Source organism: Enhydra lutris, unplaced genomic scaffold, assembly GCF_002288905.1.
Source record: "Enhydra lutris kenyoni isolate GAN:26980312 unplaced genomic scaffold, ASM228890v2 scaffoldscaffold25, whole genome shotgun sequence".
Classification (NCBI taxonomy): domain Eukaryota; kingdom Metazoa; phylum Chordata; class Mammalia; order Carnivora; family Mustelidae; genus Enhydra; species Enhydra lutris.
This window is the reverse complement of record NW_019154109.1, coordinates 16,643,335-16,649,334: the sequence shown is the minus strand read 5'-3', so window position 1 is coordinate 16,649,334 and position 6,000 is coordinate 16,643,335. Positions and strand designations below refer to the sequence as shown.

The 6,000-nt window shown below is 37.8% G+C and overlaps 1 pseudogene; it reads left to right on the top strand.

The window, feature by feature from the left end:
- The first annotated feature begins 5,124 nt into the window (after positions 1–5,124).
- The window catches only part of LOC111150982, a 113,817-nt pseudogene continuing 112,941 nt past the window's right edge, over positions 5,125–6,000 (top strand).

The following is a 6,000-nucleotide window of genomic DNA, read 5'->3' as shown; positions in this document are numbered from 1 at the left end:
ACATAAAGGTTAAACTATGAGTTTGTTCATTACTGACCTGAAATTGCTTTCAATTATTCACAAAACATAACTTGTTTCTATTTTACTAAATTTTTATAGATCAAAGCTATGGTATATTGGACAAAATGGGGGGGGGAAAGCAAGAGTCATTGGAGGAAAGAGTATGTTATAAAATAATTAAGTATAAAGTCTGCAGAAGAAAACAAAAAAATATGAAGCAGGATCTAGAATGTGGAATTTATCTTGAGAATACTGAAGAGACACTACACTAAAGAGTAGTAGGCAGGGGAGTTACATGATCAGATTTTATTTCAAAAACTCATTATGGGCTTCCATGTTGAGAATGGTTGGGAAAATGTTAAGTCTGGATGAATAAAAGCCAGGAAGAAAGTAAAAAAGTCTAAACTAATATTGTGGTGGGGGTTAGAGAAACATTCACAAATGTCAGATATGTATATTTGGTAAAGTCAATTACAAAGGGTCATAGGAGTAAAGAATGAAGAAGCAGGAGAAGTCACAAATGAGGACAAGATTATGGGGCTTGCATGCGGGGGTGGGGGTTGCAGAAATAGGGGGTTATGGCAGACGATGTTGATTAGCTGCAAATTATCTCTAACTCTTCTTTTTCCATTTCTTTTTGCAGATTCTAAAAAGTCAAATGCTCATTTTTACACTCTATTATTCACTATACTTAGTTCTCCACTTTATATATATGTCAGGCTTGAGGGCAACATAATAAGATGAAACCAGTATTTTAATAGATCCGTGACCTATATTGAATAATAATTGTTTTAAATTTGTGAGTTACACAGTGATGTATATACTAATAGTTCAGTGAACCTACGTGGAGTAGAAATAGAATACTGGTCTAGTTCATTTATCTTCATTTTTGAAAAGGTTATGTGATCCAAATAGCTAAAACTGTTTATAAGTATTAAGAGTATTACAAAGTTTTGAATGGAATGTTATGATAGAACAGTGAAGCTGCAATATCTTAATAGAAAAGCAGTATGCTAAAACAATCTTTAGATATTGTAAAGATATATATCTGTATTTTTATTTACCTATATTCTGTAAGTGTCTTTGAATGAAAAATAACTTACATTTTTTGAGGGCTTACTATTTATAAGGCCTTGGCATTGCTATTGAGTCACTTTCTTTAATCCTTTTAATACTTTCAACAAGAAATTAAACAGATATTATAATCATCCCCTTCTAAAGTTGAAGAAATTAATCATATCCACAAAGGTCTTACCATTTGTTTGGGGGCAGTTCTTGTACAAGAATCTAAGTGTCACAGACTTTAAGCCTACAGTATTAGCTTCCAGGTTCCTACCTTCTAAACCAGCAAACATTTATTCAATAGGTAGCTTTACTAGTTTTAGCAAATAAAAATACAGAACATTCAGTGAAATTTGAACTTCAGATAAACAGTGAATGATGAATAATTTATAGTATAAGTATCTCCCATGTTAATATTTAAGACACGCTTAATAGCCTTCCCCCAAAAGTTGTTTACCTAAAATACATTTCAACTGGAATTCTTTATTTTTTCCTGATAACCCTACAAATAGACTGTCATTTTTTAGACAATGTGTAGAGACCTGACCATGAATACTTGCACCTGAAAGTGAGTTCCAAGAAACTAAAGTCTGTGGGAGATCACAGATCATTTCTCAGCAAGCAGAGTTGTAAATGACTTGGCCATTTATTGTGACTCATAAATAAGAAAATACTACACAAAAGAGTTATTGGAAAGGGGCATGTTTTGTATTCTTCTAGACAATGTCCTGTAGTACACTGCATGGTGAGAACAGTAGTGACCCTATAATGTTTAGTGGATTATATGTGTTTAGTCTTGGGAATCTTCTGGTTGCCTGTCTTGAGTAATTTTATTCTGTTTAGTGCTAAGTTGTTTTTTACTTCAGTGTGTTGGTCTTTTACTTTAAAAGCTGTAATGTTATGCATTAATGAGTTGATGGTCAGGTTAAATTAAACAGCTATTTAATTAATTTCTCAATGCCATATTTTCACCATTCAGTGAATAAATGAAAGATATCAGTTTTCTCTCTTATATCTTAGGCTATTACATATGTCTAGGAATTGTGGAAGAAGAATACCAGTTAATATGCTAAATTGCTTTCTCCCTTGCTTTGTCTCTCTTGAGAATTTTTAATCTACTTTAATATACCTACACACCAACTTGCTACTCTACCAATTAACCATTCATTACATAATTATCTCCTCCAGTTGAGAATTCCACTTCTTTAGAATAATTTCCCCCTTGTTATCATTCTTGTAACAGTATTATTTGTACTCTTTACTAAGTGATTTCCAGTAATTTGAATTGCATTCAAATAATTCAGCTAATCTACGGCAGACATTTTTTTTCAACTTTTCTTGGATTTTTGTTATTGAAATAGGTATCCTCTAAGTTTTAAGTCCATTTCAGAATTATCAATCTCTCTTAGAATTTTACAAAATGTACTAACATCTCTTTTCAATGCAGAATTATAAAAAGTTCCAGGATACTAAACATATGGTAGAGGAATTCAACATTTACCAAAATGACTCATGGAATGAATATTCTGGATAAGTAATATCATTTTGTGATTCTGAGTAATTAGGGAAATGAAATAAATACATTCCCATTGAAAAGAAGGTTTTTTGTTGTTTTTTTTTAAGTTTAAATCAGTCATATTGGTGTCCAGACTAGCTCTCCTACTATAAAGATTAAAAAGAGAGAACTGTTTTCAGGCAATGGGATCAGGCAGCACAAGGCTCTGATACTTCTATAAAGGAAAACTCAAGAGTCTGAATTTCACATAAATTCCCAGTTACTGATCTATGGATAATATCCCAGTTAACCACAGCCCAGAGCTGGGAATCTAATAGAGAATGAAATCCCACAAAACTGAGAGAGTAGAGACTGAGGCAGGTGAACTGGCTGGAATCTGTGGGGTTAAGCATGATAGAAAGCAACACTTTGCAGAATGGGAGTTCTATAGGTCAGGGTTAAACTCCTACCTTCTGAACAAGGGCCAGAAAAATACAGACACAAAATGAAGCCCTCAAATCTAAACAGATAACTTCTGCAAGGTTGAGCAGCAACAGAGCAGTGCTGGTCATGGGGAATTGCAAAAGAGCAGCATCTGGGGATGCCAGATTATTAGAGAGTTTGCCTTAACATGTAGCTGAGATACCAGAAAGACCTCTGAATAAGAATCACATCCTAGGGCGCCTGGGTGGCTCAGTGGGTTAAGCCTCTGCCTTCGGCTCAGGTCATGATCTCAGAGTTCTGGGATCGAGTCCCACATCGGGCTCTCTGCTTGGCGGGGAGCCTGCTTCCTCCTCTCTCTCTCTCTCTCTCTCTGTGCCTACTCGTGATCTCTCTCTGTCAAATAAATAAAATCTTTAAAAAAAAAAAGAAAAGAAAAGAAAGAATCACATCCTAACAAAGGTGAAACCCAAGTCCCGAAGAAAATCCTTCAAAAATGTTATAAAATTTGAGCATTGCTAACTGAGTGAGACTAGGAAACATCTTGGGCTTCCCTTGGGTCTCCATCAATAAAGTATGAAAACAAGTCTAAATAAATTCAAAAGATCCATCAATGACTAAACTGCCAGTTTAAAAAAAAAAATAGAAAAATTGCATTTCTGTAAGATAGTATCCACAATATCCAGTATTTCATTAAAAACAACAAGAGCAACACCAAAAACAGCTGTCATCAATAAAGGAGCTAAGAGGATTGACTCAGTGGGGAAAGAATAGTCTTTTCAACAAATAATGCTTGGACAATTGGATAGGTAGCTACATGGAAAACATTGAAGTTGGACTCCTACCCTCACATCAAACACAAAAATTAGCTAAGAATGGATCAAAGACTTAATATTAACTAAAGTCACATAACACTTAAGAAAAAACATAAGTGTACATATTCATGACTTTGGAGTAGGCAATGGTTTCTTAGATATGACACCAAAGCACGCGCGCGTGCGCGCGCACACACACATACACACACACACACACATAATCTATTGTACTTCATCAAAATTAAACACTTCTGCGCTTTCAGAAAAACCCCACCAAGAAAGTGAAAAGACGATCCACTGAATGGGAGAACATGTTTATAAATCATATTTCCTTTTCAAAAAACATTTTATTTTTTTTGAGAGAGAGCAAGTGAAAAGCATGGTGGGGAGGGGCAGAGGGTGAGGGAAAGGGACTTCCCACTAAAGAGGGAGTGCTATATGGGGTTCTATCCCAGGACCCTGGGATCATGACCTGAGCCCAAGGCAGGTGGTTAACATACTGAGTCTCCCACACGTCTCTATAAATCATATTTCTGATCAGAAACTTGTATCCCGAATATATAAAGAACTCTTACAACTTAATTAAAAGACAAAGTACTCTTTTTAAAAATGAACAAAGGCTCTAAATAGATATTTCTTAAAAAGAGATAAACAAAAGGCCAATAAGAATTTTTTAAAAAAAATGCTCAACATCATTAGCCAGCAAACAAAACCCAAATCGCAATGAGATACAACTTCACACCCACAACGACGGCTATTATATAAAAAAGACAGATAACAAGTCAAGTTATGGAGACACTGAAACCCTCATACGTTGCTGGTAGGAATGTAGAATAATGCTATCCCTTTGACAAAGGGTTTGGCAGTTTCTCAAAAATTAAACACGTAGTTACCATAACCTAACAATACCGTTCCTAGGAATCTACCGAAGTGAAATAAAAACATTAAGTTCCGGGACGCCTGGGTGGCTCAGTTGGTTAAGCAGCTGCCTTCGGCTCAGGTCATGATCCCAGCGTCCTGGGATCGAGTCCCGCATCGGGCTCCTTGCTCGGCAGGGAGCCTGCTTCTCCCTCTGCCTCTGCCTGCCACTCTGTCTGCCTGTGCTTGCTCGCTCTCTCTCTCTCTGACAAATAAATAAACAAAATCTTTAAAAAAAAAAACAAACATTAAGTTCCCAGAAGCTTCACACAAAAAGGCTCATAAATGTAATAATCGCAAATAACCTTCACAAGGTGGAAACAACCCAAATGCCCATAAACAGATGAACAAAGAAAATATCAAATACCTGTGAAAAGTTCACAAAAAAGGACGATGGTCAGCCTTGGCGCGTGCGCACTCCCTGCCGCTGGAGCGGGCCGAGATGGCGCAGGATCTCAGGCGCCTGCACGGTTACGCTGGTGGCGGGAAAGTTCCCATGGGGCGGAGCTCGTTTTGAGCCTCCGTGAGACTCCCTGCTCTGACTGGGTAAGACGAGGGAGGTGTGATGGCCAGAACGCTGTGAAGACAGGTGTCGGAACCCCAAGGAAAAGAAGTCAGATCTTTCACGGAGTTTGTGGCGGCATTAAGGGTGCCTTTCATAAATACTTCAGCCGTAAAACTGCCCGCAGTCTGGCTCCTCCCCAGTACAGTGGGGCACCTTTCGGCTTAGACTTTTGCTGAAATCTTTTCTTTCGGTTAGTCTCGCTTGTCCTCCGTGCTCGCTTCGGTGGTCTGCAGAAAAGCCCAGGCAGCAAACTCATCGCAAAGGTAAAATCCCCTAACCTTAGGGTGCGACCACCTCGCAGGTGCCTGGTTTCCGGTTTAGCCTTGCCCACCGCTTACCCTGGCGGGCAAATCCTTTAAATGCCGCCTCTTTTGTGAAGCCCGACCCAAAAACACTGAGACTTAGCCCTCTCCCACCGACGTGAGTATCCGCCTCTCTACAGCATTTCCTCTTGAACTTTCTTTTGCAATCCCAGCCTAGTCCACTGCCTGGAATTGAACACAACTAATAAATATGAATTTGCTAACATAGGACTATAAAATTATAGGTTTGTTAAGAGCCATAATGCTGTGTGTAGTGCCAGACACAGAATGAGTGTGTGTGTGTGTGTGTGTGTATGTGCGTATGTTTATTTATATATATATATATATATATATGAAACGAGTCATCTATGGCCACGAGTTTTCCCAGTGTCGCCAGAATTT